Genomic DNA, 20,838 nt, shown 5'->3' on the forward strand with positions numbered 1-20,838 from the left:
ATCTTCCACCTTAGCCAACCGATATACTTGTTTACTTTTTATCCCAAACCTCACAAGACTGCACACGAAGCATCCCTACATACTCTCGATGTCAGGCTAGCAATCGCCTTTTACTTAGACAGGACTAAGCCATTTCATAAATCTCCATGACTCTTTGTCTCCATCACCGAAAGATCAAAATGTACGACTATCTCTAAACAACATCTGTCCAAGTGGATCTCTGACTGCATCAGATCCTCTTACCATATTCAAAATATTCAACTGCCCGAAAGCATTAGAACTCATTCCACTCGAGCTATGTCAACATCCGTTGCCCTCCTACATAACGTACCCATTTCTGACATCTGTAGAGCAGCTACATGGTCATCTGAATACATGTTTGCCAAGCACTGTGCTGTCATGCAAGATCCCATGGCAGACACCATAGTAGGCCATACTGTACTCTCTACAGTATTCACTGCCACATCTCCAAAGTCCCACTAACCATTGGGGGTACTGCTACACATTCACCTAGAGTGGAGCACCCACAGGGATAGCACTCGAAGAAGAAGGGGAAGTTACTCACCTTGCAGTAACTGAAGTTCTTCAAGATGTGTGTCCCTGTGGGTGCTCCACTTCCCACCCTGCTCCCCTATACTTTGGAGTACTAGTATAATCACTCCACGACAGAGAAGGAACTGGGGGGGGGTGGGACAAAGGCACTCAGGAAGATTCCAATGAGATGGGAGATACCAACTGAGCATCTGCATCCTGACCAGACGCTGCTACCCAAAATCTCTGATCAACAGTGCTGGGACGCACTGACACCTAGAGTGGAGCACCCACAGGGACACACATCTCGAAGAACTTCAGTTACTGCAAGATGAGTAACTTCCCCTTCTCTTGCTATGGAAAGCCATAGAAGAAATAAAGAGAAGGGAATATATGGTGGTTATTTCCCAGGTAGAAGAACTCACTGACTGGTGTTCAGGGAGTGACAGCCCAGTGACAAAATCAGAATTTGTGTGGAACTTACACAATTTTAAACCGGAGAAAGACACATGAGAGCAGGGACCAGTTTTTCGTATCAAGAAGCTTCACAGAAACAGAGCAGCAGTTTGCTCAAGTGTAAAAGGAAGCTCTAGTTGTTACTTGGGCCTCTGAACAGTTCAGGGCATATTTGTTCAATTTGGATTTTAACATAAAACAGACCACAAGCCCTTAGTGGCATTATTGGGTTCAAAACCATTTCATGACCTTCCACCTAGTATTCAAAGATTTCAACTACGGCTGATGCAATTTTCTTTTAAGACTGAATGCATACCAGGGAAAGCAGTCATAGCAGAAGACACTCTATTTAGTACTCCAATTAAGCAACCACCAACAGAAGAAGAAAAAGCTTTAGAGAGAGAGAGAGCTGTTAAAGTCTGCATTGACATTATTCTGGCAGCAGTTCCAGGATCTGCCACCTGACTTCAGCAAATTAGAGATGAACAATTAAAGAATGAGATTTGTCAGAAATTTACTCAACTGTGCCAAGGAGGGTGAGGTTGAAGGAGTAATATTACCACATTGACAGGACCAAAATTACCTTCATATGGCCAATGGACTGCTTTTGAAAGATAGAACATTTTTCCCTAAGGTACTTCAGAAAGAGATGATCTCCAAAATTCATGAGGGACACCAATGTATAAACAAGAGCACAACAAGGTCCAAGCACAACAATCTGTATGGTGGCCCCGTTTGAGCAGGTACATTCACTTCTTAACAGAGGGCTGCGAGATATGTAACAAGGAAGGGGAATGCTTCAGAAGGAATTTTCCTGGGTGGGGATCCCCAGAGAGATACTAATGGATTAGGGAACCACCTTCACCTCACAATTAATGAAGGAGCTGTGTTACCTGTTAAGGGTCAAGTCTTTGAAAACATCAGTATACCACCCTCAAACCAGCAGATCAATGGAGCATTTCAACAAGATGTTGAAGTACATGTTGAGGATGTTTGTGGTCAATGATCCCTGATACTTGGACTGTCTGTTCCCAAGTCTCCTGTTCACCATCCATGAGGTGCCCCAAACATCCTCTGTATTCTCCGCATTTGAGATATTGTATGGGAGACAGCCCCCCAGAGAATTATGGACCTCCTTCGCGAGATGTAGGAGAAACAGGGTTCCAGGGTAACTAGTGTGGTGCTGTACATTATTCAGTTCTGAGAGAAGTTGAAGACTTTGAGGAGTTGGGGTTGCAAGGGAAATCAAGGGCAGACCTATGACAAGGGGCGCCATCTATGTGAGTTTCAGCCAGGAGACCAAGTGTTGCTCCTCCTGCCAATGTCGGAAAGCAAACCCCTTTGAGGTTGTGAGATGAGTGGGAGAGATTCATTCTGAGATCCGACAACCTGGGAGGCAGAAGTAGATCTAGGTGTATCATGTCACCCTCTTGAAGACATAGAGGGGCCAGGAGGGTCTGGTCATCCCATTCCCTTCCCCCTTGACTTGAAGGCTCTTATCCCCCAAGATCTTACCCCTGCACACATAGGTAGACATCTAAATCCCAGTCCAGAATATCAAGTTCATTAGGTTAGATGACTTAATGAGTTTTCGATTCCTAACTTCTATGACCTAGTACACAAATCTATCCCTGGCATTATGCCAGTGAAGTAAATGGGGTACATTAGAGATTCATTTGGCCCTGTGGCTTTTTGCCTTGCATGTGATAAGCAAATGTGATATCACTATAGCTCTACATTTGATCTTATTTTCTCTTTCCTACATTTGTGACAACACAGAAATACTAGCAGTAACATCATTGAAACTGGATCATTCATTTGTAACTTTTTAAATGACAAGTGGAAATGAAGTAATTCAGAGATTGAGTTTCTATAATGTATGTTTATTCATTGGATTTTGCGATCTTTAGGACATTACTATCCTTAGGGAAGAGAAAATGGTTGAAAATTCCATTGAGTAATTATCTGATATGATAAAAGAACTACTTATCAGACATAATCTTTGTCCATTCCTCTTAGGCTAATGATGTGTTCTTTCTTATCAGAAGGATCAAAATAGAAACAGCCTGTCAGTAAGCGTCCTTCAGTTGCTTTTCTTTGTACATAATCCTGTAGAAACAAAACTCTGAAAGCTGGAGAACAAAATTAGCAAGGGTTAGGAAGTTTTCTGCATCCAGGCTTTCCATTTAGAATGGAATCTGTTTCAGAGTGGAATTCAGTAAGTGTAATTATATGTTGATTAGAATGTGATGGCAAAGGGAATTTGTAATCTCTTTCTTTCTTTGGGCTTGTGTCTGTACAGCTCAAGTACAGAACGTTGCACGTTGACACACAAAGAAAGAAGCTGCACCAGGAGAGGAAACAGAGTTTCTGTAACCCACATGATGTCATCTTACAGTTGTGTAAATAAGAGAAGATGGAGAAGATATATAGTTGTGTTGGTTTTTCTGAAGTATTGTATGCCTGCAGAGATTCTAAATTGTGGTCCTCAAGGGTGACTATGTTAAGAGAAAATTTCTAATTTATTATCTGTTGAAAGTTTTTTCCTGAGTCATTTTAAATGGGATTGTTTTCATAAATCCCATTGTTATGGGGTGATGGTAGGGAGGTACTTTTTCCACATTGGCCTCCAGCTGTTTTCCCAGCAGCCTTAGGATTATCTCTGATTTTAGCCCTCCCTGGTGACCATCTGCCTCACTATAAGGGAGAGAGGAGAGAGTAGCAATATTGCCAAACCCAAAGATTCAAAAATCATGAGTCAGATACCAAAATTCATGAGACTGGCCAAAGAAATAATGATTTTAAATATATATATATATATATTATGGGTCTTGGTTTATCATTTAATTTTTGAACTCACCCTTGTGTGTGTGTGGGAGGGGGGTCACTAGTTGCACACACTCTCAGAATTATTGAATGAGTTGATTTTGGTCCCCCATTGCAGGAGCTCTTATCCCCAAATCTGGCCATTTCCTGCCCAGCAATTCATTCTGTCCCCACCCACAACCTCCAAATCAATGCTGTTCTCCTCACCCATCACATCATTCCTACCCAGCCTCCCATCAGTTCATTCCCCACCCCCCTCCCGCCGAGGTCCCACCCAGAAACTAGATCATTTCGGCCCTCAGCCTGGAAGGGGTCTGCAGTGCAGTCCCCTCTCCCATTTCTAAGCTGGGAAGGGTCAGTTTCAGGGGTTCTTTGCCTCCCCTGCCCCTTCCCAGGCCTGGTGTTACAATGGGGGTAAAGTGGGGGAAGTAGTGGAACTATCCTGTTGCTTACAGGAGGGAGCTGAGCGTCCCTGGGCTCCTGGCCTCTTTCTGCTCTCTCTTCTCTCCTGTGAAAACAACTTTGGCTTCTGAGGGGAGGAGGGATGCAAACTCTGCCTGCTGTGGCAGCTCTGATTGGCTGCTCTTCCTCAGGAGTTGATGAAGTAGAGATGGCAACCAGTCAGAGAGATTTATCTTCTTGGTAGGGCTAAAATTCTTGAGAGGGCTGGAACTTCTTGCATAATTACCAGAATGGGTCTGCCCTTAACCAAAATAAAATCATGAGAGTTTGCAACATTGGAGTATCTCTGATGCTCCTTTGCCTGTTTACTGTTGATTCCAGCAGTTGAGGCTGTTAACCGTTCTTGGAACCAGCCAAGAAATAACCACAAACAAAGGTTGAACACGAGCAGTACTGAGGGATGATTTATTACTTGCCTCCCTTATCTACACAATTACACTCACACAAACATCGTATTCATTCTATTGGCAGACTGCAGGCACAAGACATTGCTTTCAGTTTCACAGGTGGGTGGGGGATCAGGCTCCAGCTGCCCAGAAATCGAACCACTAGGTAATGAGAGTCCCCGGAGTCCTTCCAGATCTGCAGAAGGGCTCTACTGCTTCCGGTCTGGTCATAAGTTCTTTCAGACATGGGTTACATCTCTCTCTGGCCGCTACTGCCGTAGGTTTATATACAGCCCCATATACACCTTAATTATCCTTACATGGTAATATTTCGGTTAAACCTTGTGATTGGTTTCTTACATTCACACTATCTCACTCATTCCTTCATTAATTAGTTTTGTTACATATTCATAAGTATGAATGCAATTGGTGATATACAGCTTTAAGCAGCCACCTAAAATCAGCAGGGACTTCTGCTGCTGTTTGTGGTTTTGTAACAACATAACAGGAAGCTATTTAGACTGCTTTTGAAAAAGCAAATCGGGGGGGGGGGCGCACATCTGGCTACATTGCCCTCCACCACCCATGATCAATGGATCACAGAAAGGATCGTCAGACAGTGCCCCCCCCCAGAACAGCTGGTGGAGCTTGGTGATTTGCTGAACTGATGACCATGTGTAACAACAAAAGTATAAAAATATAATGAAAGGTATACCAAGAAAAATAACTAAGACAACAATGGGGTGCATTAAGAAAATAACAAACCAGTAACCACTTTGTCTGTTTTTTCAGCCACCATACTTAAAACTCACTTAAAATTGTTTCAAAGCAATCAGCTGTGCTTAGATTCTGTTTGACTACACCACTGGCTTCAGTCACAGAAACCTTCTTAAAAAGAAAAGGAGTACTTGTGGCACCTTAGAGACGAATAAATTTATTTGAGCATAAGCTTTTGTGAGCTACAGCTCACTTCATTGGAAAGCTTATGCTCAAATAAATTTGTTAGTCTCTAAGGTGCCACAAGTACTCCTTTTCTTTTTGTGAATACAGACTAACACGACTGCTACTCAGAGACCTTCTTGTGACTGATGTGCTGAAATTACCTCTGAGCCCATTTTTTCTGTCAGCTTGGGACTCCAGAACCCTGTCCTGTTGAGTCACAGCCTGCTGCAACACAGACCCAGGGTCCAGTCCATGCCTCAAAGCTGCAGACTCAACTGAAAGAGCTTAGTAAGTCACCTGTCTTCAACACCCAGACACCCAGGTCCCAGTGGGATCCAAACCCCAAATAAATTTGTTTTACTCTGCATAAAGCTTACACAGGGCAAACTCACAAACTACTGTCCGTCCTTTACAACACTGACAGAGATATATGCACAGCTGCTTGCTCCCCCAGGTATCAACCACTCACCCTAGATATATCAATAAACAAAAGTGATTTTATTCCTTCAAGGTTTAGCAATATTGACTATAATTTTCTGACAGCTAAAATGTTATAAACAATTAAAATGCTTTTATTTTGCATCCTTTTATATCATGATAATAAACAGATAACATTGGAAAATAGAAGAATACGGTATTTAAGCCAAAAATAATGAGAAACAAAGTAAGTGACCTAGAAATTCAAGCAACTATATTCACTCTATTACATTATTCTGCTTCCATTAGGACCATTCTTATAAACTGAACCATAGAAAATCAGAAATGTGAAATGCATTTGTTTCTGACAAGCAATTTTTTGGAGTTCATCTTATTGCTAAATCAAGGTTTTCTTGCCAGTGTTAAGAACATATACCCTATTTTGCAATGATAGAAGAACATAGAGACTTCCTTTCTACTTTGGGCCCAGCTCCCAGAAGCAGGCATTCTGGAGTACCGAGCCAGGTGGACAAACCCAAAACCCCATTTTAACCTGTGAGCAGTGAACTGTGGGGGTGAAGTGTCCCAAAGCCAGAGTTCAGTGGGATTGAGTTCTAAGGGGGCGCCATAACCAGTCCGTTGCCAGCCAAGTGTTTTTGACTAGCCAGTAAGGGATGGCAGCTGGCTTGGTGCCATCCCGAATTTGTAAGCAGAGCAAACCCACCCTGGCCCTCTTGAGATCCATGAGGGGCTGTGGCTAAAACCCAGTCCAGACTGGGGTTCTGCTGGACCCAAAGAAGAATTGCACCATTGGTCATTTGGGACACTTGATCTTCCCTCCAAGTTTGCGTTTGCAAATGGATCATGATGCAGAATTGATCCCAGGAGAGGCTGCCAATGTATTACCTATGAAGGGGAGACAGAAAAGTGACATTTTAGTCCCCCCCCCGTCTGCTTCCCTTCCTTACCAGAGTTCCTTTATGGGGGAAGGTATTCCTATAGCTTTAAGCTGGCTCCTGTGAACCCATTTGCCATAGGGGCCCTTGTTTGACTCGGGGAAGGCTAATTGGGGCATTGAGGTGCATGGGCCAGGTCCCCCCAATAAATCCTTAAGGAGGGTAATGTGCCTTTAGATCCCTGTTTTCTTCCTATAAGTCCTGGGATCTAATATGACTATCTTCCATTTTCACTGCTGATATGGCAGCAGAGGCAGCAGGAGCCGAGACTGTCTGTGCCTGAACTTTCCACAGGTCACATTTCTTTTGAGCCTCCATTAAGTCCTGGCAGAGCACCTCCAGTTCCCTGGTACACTCCACTTTAGCAGCTTGCCAAATCCAGCATGTTTGCCACAAAAGCCATGCTCCCGTGGCAGTCTGTCCGCTTGTACAACGCTAAATACTTCTCATAATTATTCTCCGGGGCCAGGATCGTGTCCCCTTCCGAGATCACCCTGGGACTCCAGGGATCTGTGCCTAAATTCTGCAGCCATGCCAAAAGGGGGGAGAACTAGTTTACAGTGCCACACACCCTTTTCTCTACTTCGTATACAGGAACCCAAGCCTGTTCGTCAAATGCTACTTGAGTTCCATTTAATCCTTTGTTTCCTGGCCAATGCACCAATTAATGTTATCCATTCTTGGAACCAGCCAAGAAATAATCACAAACAAGGTTGAACTCAAGCAGTACTGAGGGTTGATTTATTACTTGCTTCCCTTATCGACACAATTATACTCACACACACATCACATTCATTCTACTGGCAGACTGCAGGAGTGGATGTTGCTTTCAGTTTCTCTGGTGACTGGGGGTGATCAGGCTCCAGCTGCCCAGAGATCAAACCGCTAGGCGATGAGAGTCCCCAGAGTCCTTTCGGATCTGCGGGAGGGCTCTACTGCTTCCAGTGCAGTCCCAAGTTCTTGCTGTTGTGGGTTGCATTTCTCTCTGGCCACTACTGCCATAGATTTATATACAGCCCCCTATACACCTTGATTATCCTTACACAGTAATATTTCGGTTTAAGCCTTGCGATTGGTTTCTTACACTCACACTGTGTCACTGATTCCTTGCATTAATTAGTTAGTTACATATTCATAAGTATGAATACAATTGGTGATATACAGCTTTAAGCAGGCACCTAACATGAGTATGGACTTCTGCTGCTACTTGTGGTTTTGTAACAACATAACAGGAAGCTATTTAGACTACTATGAAAGAGCAAAATGGGGTGGTGGGTCCTGTCTGGCTACAGAGGCTTCCAGGAAAAAAAAAGCCACTATGAGAATTGTGATAAAATGGAAAGGATTGAAAACACTATGTGCCAGAGGCTGTAGGAAGGCATAGGATTTGGCTACCCAGATTCTATGGCTGCTGGAGACTTTCAGTTGATTTTCATTCCCTTTGCACCAGCACAGAGTGGAATAGAGTAAGAAATCTGACCCAAAACATTAAGTGGGGCCTCCAGACCTTTTTGAAATATGTTGGGTCCTCAGGATTGAAAGATTGCATTGTGGTTCCTTAATTACTTAAGACAATATACTCCCTTACACTATGCAAGGAGATTGAATGTGGAAATGCCACTGTCTTTATATATACTGCAACTAGACACCCACTGTTGGCCAATACCAGCTGACTCAAGCTTGTGCTAATAGGTTGTTTAGTTGTGGTGTAGACATTTAGGCTAGGGTTGCAGCCTGAGCTCTGGAATCTTTCCACCTCTCAGAGTCCTAGAGTGCAGGCTCCAGTTTGAGTCTGAACATCTACACCAAAATTAAACAGCTCCTTAGCCCGAGCCCATGTCTGCTGGCATGGGCCAGCCACAGGTTTTAAATTGTAGTATAGACTTACCCATAAAGGTCCAGATTGTGGGTGTAAGTTTCAAAAAGCCCTGAGTGACTTAGGAGCTTCCGTTCCATTGATTATTGGTGGGACTTAGGCTCTGAGTCCTAAACCACTTAATAGCTTTTGAACAGGTATTTTACCAATCTTGTGTCTTGCTCTCTACACAACATTATCAATATAAGGAAGCCATATGGATACAACTAGGTTCCACATAATCATGTTTACTCACTATATACACACATACAAGGCTTTGATACAGATATATACTCTTGCTCTGTTTGGATCTAGTGTCTTCTATGGTATAAGATAGGAAAGCGCAATGAAGGCTGAAAGATATACGACCAAATTCCTATACACTACATACTTCCGGTCGAGAACAAAATGCATGAGCCTTGTAGTGTGAGGACAAAAACAAAAAAACCCATACTTTAAACAGAAACTAGAGGACTTCTTGATTTACTGAAGTTACTATCTTTATTAAGCTCCACGCTGCAATACATTCTGGTCATCTCTGATAACAGTGGAGGACCAGGAACTCTCTTCCACCACAATAAAAGATTAAAACTTGAATTTGCCAACAGATATAGAAAGAATTCAAAATAAACCTCAAAGTCCTTAAAATATTTACACTTCTGTATCCCGTTATTAACTCATTTTAAATAGTCCTGAACAGAATTCTAAAGATCAAGTCTTTGAAGGGGTACAGACTATGTTCTCACTTCTGTTAGGTTTGCATATAGAGATCCTCTGGAAGGGACTCACTTCCTGACAGTACGCACAGATCCTGTATCCTCTCTTGTGTTGGAAAATATTGAAAATGAACCCAATTCCTCTGCAGAAGACCTATAGAGGTCTCCACCATATAGGATCTGAGAGTTTCTGCCAAGTTCCAAACAGTTCCAAATAGCTTTTGAGCCAAACTTTGCTCTCTGGTCTCAGTTCAGCCTTTGTTCTGAGCCGTACATTGAAGTTTTGTTGCTGCCAAATTTTTATTTCTGCATCCCATTTTTAAAATTCCTTTAGATCAGGCCACTTACTTTTAAGTTGTATCAGTGTCAAAGGTAAAGGCAACTTTAGTTGTCTTCTCATCAGAAGTTCTTTATGGTATAGATGAGACACAAGTGGTGTTAACTGATATGCCAGGAGTGTTTTATATGTTTTTTTATACTGAGTTTTGCAGAAATCTTTTTAAAGTCTGCACTGCTTTCTCCATTGCACTGGGGGTAATGTGTAGTACTAGAACAAAAAAGTATTTCTGGCATACAACTAACCAGTTATATCACTTGCCGAAGCAGTAATTAATGCATTTGTGATTCACTAAAAAATTTTCTACTTACGTGGATATGCTTTGTTATTCAGTTTTGTCAGTGCACTTGACCAACAATGTTACTGAGCTTATCTACTGTAAAGGGGCTTGCATAACTTATGGGTTAAATACATATGAGATCTGTGCAGAGTTTATTTTGGTCTACTATTTGTAATCAGGGTGGGATTCAATATGTAGTGGTTTCTTTTCAACAGTACAACACAGAACCAGCTCAAATCCCCACCCAGTTACCTGGGAAAATTATACACCACTCCTGGTCAACTCTGAGAGGCAGTATTTCCCCACTGACAAGCACAGAGCCTGAGTGTAGAAAATAAACTTTTAATGAAAGGAAGGAAGTCACCCAACATTAATTAAGGAAAATGCCACAAGTCGGATTCAAACTATGAGCAGGATACCAACTCCAAAGTGAGTGGGGCAGGGCCTTCTGCCTCATGTTCTTGGTTCTACAACCAAAAGTTCCTTTTCTGTGCCCCCCTCACCATATCCCACCCATAGTGGTTGTCCTTGGTCAGAGAGGACCCAGGGTTCAGAGGTGCATCTATGTGAGTTCACCTCCCACCTGTGGAAGAATGCAACTTGCTCGCTCCACCATCTGAGCACTTGCTTGGCTGGCCACCCCCCCAGACACTGCTCCTCGCCACCAGGTCTCCCCGCCAGATGCTGCTTCTTGTCGCCTGGACATCCTGCCACCGCAGTTCCTCTCCAGTTGTCGTCCCACCAGTCAGAGTTCCTCGCTGCCTTGCCAGCCGCTCGTTCTGCTCACCACCTCACCAGTCACTCATTCACCAGCTGACTATCAGCCACTTTCTGCTGCCACCTGTCACTCTGCTGGGACCTTTGTACATCAGTCTCTTAGTAATTTTCAGTTCTTAACAGGCTGGGCAGAAATACAGTCCCATTACAACTGATTTCAGCTCTGATCAAGCATTTCAAATAACAAAGAGGCTCCTAATGAAACCTGTTTAGCTCTTTCTTTGAAGGGTGGGAAGGAACAGATTAAACCAGTCCAAAGACTCCTAGGGAGACTCCACACCTCCTGGCTGGGACATTTGTCCCCACCCCTGTTACTTTCACAGGGTTATGGCATTCAGGCCCCTGACTTAACTAGGTTCTTTCAGCTGAGGGTGACTCCCTCATTTGGGACAGGTTAAGCACTGTTCTGCTCCCCTTCATTCATATCATAATGACAACACATTGATAACAGCATTTCATGACCCCTGCAGTCAGTACTAAAGTGATTTGTAATCCAACACCAGCCAAAGTTGATTATTTTGAGCAACATTGCTCTATCTGCTCGATATCTAAGCAGAGTAAGTGTGTTCATGTAAATACAGTTTGCTCCTGAAGTCTATCCACTTCCCAGCTATCTGTCAGGGGAGAATTCATCCAGTTCATTCAGATACTGCTTACATATTATATTGCACTATGGTCAATTGTTTCATATTTGAAGATGAAGATATCAACCACTATAAAAGTTCTGACAGAAAGAATGATGGCAAGCCGAAGAAAGGGCTGACTGGTGGCTGCCTATAAATGGATGCTCAAAAATATTTTAAACTCCAAGGAAAATTCCAGGATAGCAGTTGTTCTGACCAAAGGACCATTGATAAGAGATGGAGCACAAGATGTACTTCCACTTCACCATAGTTCAAGTATGAAGTAATCAAGTGCCATGATGCCTCTGTCTTCTTTAAAGCTCAGAGAACACTAAGCCCGCATGACTTATCATACCTTACTGTAGCTGTGATATCACATTTATCTGCCTTTTCTTTTGGAGTATTGTTTGAGGGTTTCTCATTTCTTTTTAGTGTCTGATTTTTCACTTGGTCTTTATAGGTTTGGTTTTGTCCTTGCTTTAATATAAAATGCCACTGCCATCACCAGTCTGAATACAGTGCAACACAAATTTATTTAATCAAATTCAAGTATAATTTCTAATATCTTAATATCTAATATCTATTGCTTTTTTCATGTATCTGTAAACAAGGGCAAACTGTGACATATGTAGATGATAGTAGCCTGGAGCCATTTAAAAAAACTTTCAAAAACCCGAAGGGTCGGTTATACACGTATTTATAAAGCTGAAAACCAAGGAGGAGTGGGGGAGGAGAGAAAAAGAAAAAGAAAAGAAAAGAGATTAGGGAGTAAAAAGAAAAGGAGTACTTGTGGCACCTTAGAGACTAACAAATTTATTTGAGCATAAGCTTTCGTGAGCTACAGCTCACTTCATCGGATGCGAAAGCTTATGCTCAAATAAATTTGTTAGTCTCTAAGGTGCCACAAGTACTCCTTTTCTTTTTGCGAATACAGACTAACACGGCTGCTACTCTGATACCAGTCATTAGATTAGGGAGTGTTTCATGGGTTATGCTTCATCCTCTTTTCATTATTGCTCTACATTTATGATGGCTTATATATACTTGTTAATGATGTCCTTACACTGTTGTTAATATTGAATCAGTGTCTCCTGCTAGTATAGGAATAAACTTGTCTTATAGCAATAGGATTGAAATAAGCACAGAGGAAAATAAATAATACACAGATAAAACATATAACCCCTTATAAAAGAATATCATAAACAACAATACAGCAAAACATTTCAACTAAGGAGGAGTTGTCAAATAGCCAGAATATTCTCTTATCTGATGAAAATATTGTAATAAAATTATTTGATTAAAATGTCAGGCTTTAGTGATCTGTAGGCTTTCTTGAAGGTATGTTTATATTTATTGATCATTATTTATTTTATAAAACTTTAGAATATTTTCAGTAGTAATTACATGAAAGATTTGATTTTAGCTTCAGCAGTTAGTGCTGTCTGGAATAGAGCTTTTGGATTTTTTGGTTGGGATACACTGATTAGTTCCTTTTATAAAACTTAACTCTTATATTCATCCTATCACTGCTCCTCAGAGTTTAAATTTACACTTAAAAGAACTCCGCTGCTCTTCATTTGAGTCTTTAGGATCAGTTTCTCTCTTATCTCTCTCCCTTATGGTAGCTTTATTTGTTACAATTACTTCCACTAAAAGACATGGGGAAATGGCAGCCTTTTCCTTTAATTTTCCATATTTAGTTTTCCAAATATAAGGTACCATGCTTGTTTAAAACCAGTCTGGGTTTGTTGCCTGAATAAAGTCTGAATTTCATGAGAACTTGGACATTTCTTATCTTAAACTTCTGTCCTGATCCTGTTTCTCCAATGGTACAACCGTGACAAATCCAGGTTGGTCCATTTCATCTGGGAAAATCTGTTTTCAGTGATGCAATGACATATTTCCTGAATTGCCTTGGCATAAAGAATTTCCTTTTGCTGCATTTGAGAAGATAATAGTAGAGAAGACTTTCTCTGTCCAGATCCATTTCTGACTCTGGGACAGAAAAAAATATATAAAGAAATGATGTGGAATTAATTTACCTTCATATACTTACTAAACACGGCAAAGGACAGGTAAGTGTCCTGAATACTGGAGTTTTGATCACATTTTGTGAGCCATCTCCTTAAATTACATATTCACCGATTTGAAGGCTTTCTTTTCTACTGTTTTCCTTTGTGTATCTTTGCTTTTCATACCTCAGTAATCTGGAATCCAGGAATTCTAGCAATTTTTACCCAGTTTTTTACTGTTATGTTTGTTTCCCTTCTCCCCATGAAGGGAAGGAGTATAGATCACTCAGTACTTCATATATATATCCTCCATGTAAACTTGTAAATTTTAAACTGGGGAGCAGGTGATCAAGCAGTGTCTTCTGTGTGGAGAACTTGGAGATAATTGAGGTTCTGCAAGAACATGTCCCACATTGATAGGTCTCCAGTGAAAAATGACTTATGTAAAGGTGGCATTATATAACACTTGATTTTAGTTTATGGTTAACAATTATCAATTTTAAAATAACTTCCATAAAATATAGATGCAATAAGTGTACCTAAACAAATGCTTCCACTCTTCATTCCCTACTTTGTCTATGTACCTTCTGACCCATGGCCCATAGGCTCATATTCTTTATTTTCTTACCATAGTCATCCAGACAGTTCTCAAATATTCTCCAACATACACTTCTTGCATGCAAAATCATTTTGTGAGCTTCACCCGCCTGTACTACTTATCGTATATCACAGTAAAAGTCTAAAACTTATTGTTTGCAGAAATATTGCTCTTGAAATTTATCTAATACATATTTATGTCTTCATTCCTTTGAGGGTGTTATACTCTACCTCTCAGGGGAGCGCCCTGTAACCCCCATATTCATCATTTGTATATAATTGTGATATTGCATATAAAGCATAACTTGTAACATATCAAATGAAAGGTTATGATCTGCTGAAACCCAGTGTTCCAGCTAAATATGTATATCATTAATGCATATGAAGTTCAGAGAATTGTGTTGTACGACTATCACTAAAATATGCTGTGGGGTTGGGAAGTGCCCAGATACTGGCTCCACAAAGACAACAACCAGGGGGATAACCAATGTTTGTGTGGGTACTACACAACCATCAACAGTTTGTCCAGCAAGGGAGTTACAATTCAATGACTCACTTGCACAAGGCCACAACAGGGGAATTGGTCAATCTTGCCTGGTGACTCAGCAATGCCCACCAGACATACCTGGGCTTATGTTTTCCAAGCACATGAAATAACGGTATAAAACAGAACACTGTGACCCCACTGGGCCTTTTTTCCTCCCTCCACCTATGCTGCAAGTAACAAGGATGCTCAGAATGCTGAAGACTCCAACAGAAGCTGGTTCAGGTATCAAGGGTGAAACCTGTGTATTATGAACTATAACATCTAGTGGGGTGAGAAAAATGCTTGATCTAAATACTGCCTAGTGTCTTACAGGTTTAGGATTTAGATTGGGCGCTTATTTTGTTTTCTTTGGTAACTATCTCTGACTTTTTACTTATCACATATAATCACTTAAAATCTGTCTTTTGTAATCAGTAAAATTGTTTTACTGTTTATCTTTAGCTGTGAATTTGCCTGAAGTGCTTGGTAAATCTGCTCAGATTTACAAAGGCTGGTGTAAACCCACTTTCTATTGACAAAGTGGCGAATCAATTAATAAACTTGCATTGCTCAAGAAAGGGTCTTGAGCAGTGCAAGACAGTACATTCCTGAGGTTCAAGGCTGGGAACAGGGGAGATGTCATAACTATAAAGGGAAGGGATGATTTTGTAACAAATTGGTTAGGATATTATTCTCAAGCCTCCCCCAGAAAGGGGGTGTGTAGGGTTTGGGGGGATTTTTTTGGGGGGGAAGATGTCTCCGAGTGGTCTCTTTCCCTGTACTTTGTTTAAAATGCTTGATGGTGGCAGCATACTGTTCAAGGACAAGGCAAAGTTTGTACCTTGGGGAAGTTTTTAACCTAAGCTGGTAAGAATAAGCTTAGAGGGTCTTTCATGAGGGTCCCCACATCAGTACCCTAGAGTTCAGAGTGGGGAAGGAACCTGACAGGAGATTTGGCTGATGCCTTTCTCTGTGTGGTTCATGAGTAGCTCTGGGAGCATTCATGTGAGTGGGGCTCCACATGCGGTTGCACTGAGTGGTAAAAGCACCTGGAGTGGTTTGCTGCTTGCTAACAGTAAGGCATTGTGAGAGACAACCCAGATTAGTGAGTTAAAAGGTGCACAGCAGTCCAGGTTGCACCCGGGGATCCCATCACAGAGGGTTATGTCTTAATATTATAATAGTAGAAATATGCCCCCAAAACTTTGTCCTCTTGAATGTTCTTTGAAAAGGGAGTTTAAAATAGGTAGTTTGTGTTTTTAGACATATTAGTAATTGAGCTGCAGTCTTATTAACAGGATCGTGAATGCCATATCTACAGGTCAATTATTACATCCTCCAGAAAGAAAATATGCATGAGAAGATTTAAAAGAAAATATTGCTCATTTGTTGTCTGATGATATTTATATTTTGTGTTATCCTCTTTTGCATTATCTTATGTACCCCTGTCCCTTTTTGTGTGTACCTTACCTATTGTATACAATGGTTGCCATTAAAAACTGAGCTTCTGCTAACATTTATCACATAAAGTGAAATGCGAAAGCTCTCATATTTTAGAATGGGACATAAATGTAAGTGGTTATGGTTGGTACAGTAAAAATGCACTTATTAGCAGAGACTGATGCTATGTGTATATGCCCATTGAACCAGTGTTTTAGGAAACCTGGAGATAGTACATAAATGATTGAATACCCCCAATTTGCATACTAGTGAATAGGCGTATCTCAATTACATAAACACTTTCACAAACACTGAAAATCCTTCAATTCTTTGCTCCTACTTGTTCAAACCCCTGGAGTTTTGCCTTCCCTCCCTTCACCACCTCCCATTGAATTTCCCCCAGGTAGTCCTCTCCTATCTCTGATTTACACATTGCCCACTTTCAACATCTCTACAGTGCTTCCTCCCAACACTCTTGAGTGTGACCCACAGCATACCCATAGCCATATAGATATTGCCAAACTAATGCCTTACATCACTCTGTCTGGTGCTGCTCTTACCATATCTCAGTGGCTCCAGGAGAAAGTGCTTTAGGTAGTCGCTATGGTTGGTGTGCCTTTGGCAGGGTCTCTAAAGTCCTGGAGGACTCTTAACTATAGAGACCCTTCCTAGAGAACTCTTTGGAGACATTACCTAGAGTTCCTCTCTCGAAACTCTGCAGTTCTCTCAGCTGGGAGAAGGCAGAAGGTGCTCAGGAACTCTGCAGAGTTGCTCCAAATCAGGCACTGAAGACATCAGTTTAAGGATCAGGCCCTTTATCTCCAAGTTTAGTTTACCCAAAACAGCCAGAATATCCCCAATCTGAAAGGGGATCTTTATTTTTCACCAGATGCTTTAGCTTTGTTTCCAGCTTCTGCTTCTTCCTTATCAAACTGCTCGTGCTAATTCTCCACCCTTATACTTTGTACAGTCATTTAGGGCTCAATTCATCAGAATACTCAGGAATGTGCTTAAATTATTGCTGACTAGGGCTGGTTTGCTGAATTGGTTCTTTATGCTCACGCAAAGTGAGAGTGAACTGAGCAAAAAATCTTCCATTTTGATGTTGTACTATTTTACCGCCAGTGTGTGCAGATATAAATGACTACACAAAGTAGCCAGCAGTGAAGAATAAACATCATTGGAGTCTTGCTACTAATAATGATTTGAATCACCTATTCACTAGTCAAACCAAAATTCTATGCAGGAAGCATTGAATCTCTTTTATAAAAATAGCACGGAAGAATATTTTCCTGAAGCTGTTTCTCAGTAAGTGATTTTACTTCCATGTTCTAGATAATGTGAAACAAACATTGATATAATGCTGTAAAACTGATTCATGCATGTTTAAATGTCAAAATAGAGTGAGAGCTTTTAAAAGTTTCTATTTTTCTAATCCTGTAGGTCTATCTAGTTCCGGGGGCGGGGGGGGATGTTTTGACAAGATGTTAAGAATGCAACTTTCAGTTAGTTAGCTTATTATTTTCTCTCATTTAAAAAAATGCATTAGATTGTACTAGTTTTGGCAAAATATCTCACAATGTGTGTAAAATATAGAGGAAATAAGGCTTGCTGAAAAAAGAAAGCTCTATGACCCAATGCACAATGAAAGTGATATAATAAAAATATAGTCACAATTCTGATAATCTGTAAAGTCACACAAATCTTAATGCCAGTAAAGGAACATATATTAGATTAATTTTAAACTAGATACAATATCTATAAATGGAATTATGAGTCAATCTCTTGATTAAATAAAATAATGAAATAAATACTGAATTTTTAGTTTGCATTACATGAGTATTTAAAAATGGTGTTAATAAATGCTAGATTTGTTACAGATTAGTACTCAAAACAAAAATTCTGAAAATGGAATAGATCTGTTTATTCTTTCAATATATCAATAAAAGATTTAGGGCCCATTATTGTATATTGTATTTCGTTATCTGTTTAGTAATACTCTACATTTACAGAGTTTAATTGCACTTTGTTCTCAATCCAATATCAGTTGATAATAATGTTGAATTGCTGTTAAAGGATAATGATCCAGTAGAAATGATTCAGAGTGCACTCTGAAGAGCTGTGCCTTGTGCTCTGTTCTCATACAGTTAGTTTGGAGGGCTATCCAAGCAATTCATAAGTGGCTCAGAAATGCTTATTTTAAATATAGTTCCTTACTTGTATAATATCAAATAGCTAAGATATTTAATATTGTTACACTCAGATCTGAGAAATTATCAGAGTTTTAAAAATGATTAAAAGAAAGGACATATTCCAATGAAATGGGACACATTTATCCCTGATACAACTTCATTGGCTGCAGTTGAGTTATATCAGGGATTGATTTGCCTAATATGCCTGGATATAATAATGTAATAATGCCAGGTGTCAATGGCAGCAATGAGGGCTGGTTTTAATTTGTCATGGGGTCCTCTTCTAAAATAATAAAACTACAGCTCAAGCTCCCACCGAGAGCTGCACTACTATTGCTGGTTCTGCAAAATTAAAATAAATCTCTGGTTACATTTGCAGGTGATTCTTTCCCACTCATAAGCATTTAGGAGTCCTTGGGAACAGGGAACCATAAATAACTATTTTTGGGAGGGGTGAAGGGAAAACAAACAAAAGAAACATATATGACAAGCACTCTACATTACTTGGGAGATGACTCCTAATTGACCAAATAAGTTGACACCTATTGAACAAGTTTCCTCCTCTGGCTTCCTGATGTTTCATGCCATATTCTAACAAATAGAGAGTATTCCCATCTTCAGAAAGATAAATTTAGAAATATTGTCATCTGTAAAGAAATTGAAACTGCCGTATGTTTTAAGCTTTGTGACTAAGATGCAAATGTCAAACACTGTGCATCAGTAATAATCTGTTATTTGAATAAGCTATTAAGAAACTAAACATATATCTATATATATCTATATATATATATCTTTTAAAATGTTTTCATGTTGAAAAATTGTAAGACTTCTTAAAGACAAGGGCCTATATTGTATTTTATAAGTCATAGCCTGAAGCAGGATGTGAGAGGGTGCTCTGTATTTACAGCAGTTCCTGGAGTCACTATTTGAAGGGCACAATGCTTCTGAAGCACATACAGCAGAGGCCACTGCTATACATGCTGTTATATCAATAGAGTAGCCACTTTTTTGTATTTTGCTATTGGCTTTACTGATGTGTTTATTTTGAGGGACTCATTTTTACAAATTTTCTTTCTACTTTTATATCATATTACACACACAAAAAAAGCTATGTTGAAATAATATTATAAATATTGCAAAGTCAATGATCCAGTCTTTAATTACAAGATCATATATATATATATATATATATATATATATATATATATACTTTTTTTCCAGAGGATCATTCTTGCAGTGAACCAGAAGGGCCCTCCTCTTCAGAATGTGGGAGGGGGGGAACAGGGGAAGCAAATAATTCTAGTTAATTCTAGCAAATCATAACCTTTCCCATGATACCTTACATGGCATTTTTATATGAAATATAAATAATATATACAAATGTTTACTATGGGGCTTATAGAGCACAGCACGCCATTCCCCCGAGGTATATAGAATGTCACATCTAGAAACCCCAATGTTGCCGGCACAAAATGACCGAGGCAGGCAACAGCTGGATTCGTTGCCCAGTGTGCATCGCCCAATAATCACAACGGGGTGGAGAAGTAGAAAAGTTTATTTGAAGCTTCAAGCGGTACAGGGAGACAACAATCTCAAATCCTGCACACCAGTGCAAGCAGTTACACATATTTTATACATTCGTTCTTTAGCATGCTTATCCAATAGCAAGCTGTCCTAAGTATCCATATAGCCAATCCGATATACCGGCCAGTTCCCTTTTTTTTCTCTTATCATCTATTCCCCCATATATGGAGTTGTTTGTTCAGCACTATGTAACATTCCTGTCCTGCTTGACCTAATCTTGCTCCAGCCAGTCTGTGCCTACAATACACTGTTGCAAATTTCTCAGCCTGAAGGCTGTGAGTATCTCCAGGCAGAAAGGGGAAGGAGGGGGGCCATCTGGGCCTAGAGCGAGGGGGCTTCATCGACACTCGTAGTCTTCCATCCCCTTGAGTTACCTAGTGGCCATGCCTGGTGTCCCCAACACCAAGGCTTGGGACTTTTAAAAGGAGACTGGACAAAACATGCAGTAAGGATCAGCTCTGCATTGGCAGGGAGATGGACTGAGCTAGGACTGACAGATTGAGAGAGCCAGAAGAATACCCAGAAGTCACCTACTACAGGACAGGCCCAACAAAGAAAATAACAGAACGCCACTAGCCATCACCTTCAGCCCCCAACTAAAACCTCTCCAACGCATCATCAAGGATCTACAACCCATCCTGAAGGATGACCCATCACTCTCACAGATCTTGGGAGACAGGCCAGTCCTTACTTACAGAGCAGCCCCCCAATCTGAAGCAAATACTCACCAGCAACCACACACCACACAACAGAAACACTAACCCAGGAACCTATCCTTCCAACAAAGCCCGTTGCCAACTCTGTCCACATATCTATTCAGGGGACACCATCATAGGGCCTAATCACATCAGCCACACTATCAGAGGCTCGTTCACCTGCGCATCTACCAATGTAATATATGCCATCATGTGCCAGCAATGCCC

At 40.7% G+C, this 20,838-nt stretch overlaps 1 protein-coding gene and 1 long non-coding RNA gene across 2 annotated transcripts in view; one reads left to right on the forward strand and one right to left on the reverse strand.

Moving 5' to 3' along the window:
• Window positions 1-20,838, forward strand: part of TENM3 (teneurin transmembrane protein 3) — a 2,178,135-nt gene that overhangs the window by 116,316 nt on the left and 2,040,981 nt on the right. The window lies entirely within an intron of this gene.
• On the reverse strand, window positions 4,354-7,963 carry LOC122459975. Its single transcript, XR_006280971.1, has 3 exons — window positions 6,942-7,963; window positions 5,737-6,301; window positions 4,354-5,546 (listed from the first exon to the last, which is right to left on the reverse strand). It is a non-coding gene; the product is annotated as an uncharacterized LOC122459975 (long non-coding RNA).

This window comes from Dermochelys coriacea, chromosome 4 (assembly GCF_009764565.3).
Source record: "Dermochelys coriacea isolate rDerCor1 chromosome 4, rDerCor1.pri.v4, whole genome shotgun sequence".
NCBI classification, from domain to species: Eukaryota; Metazoa; Chordata; order Testudines; family Dermochelyidae; genus Dermochelys; species Dermochelys coriacea.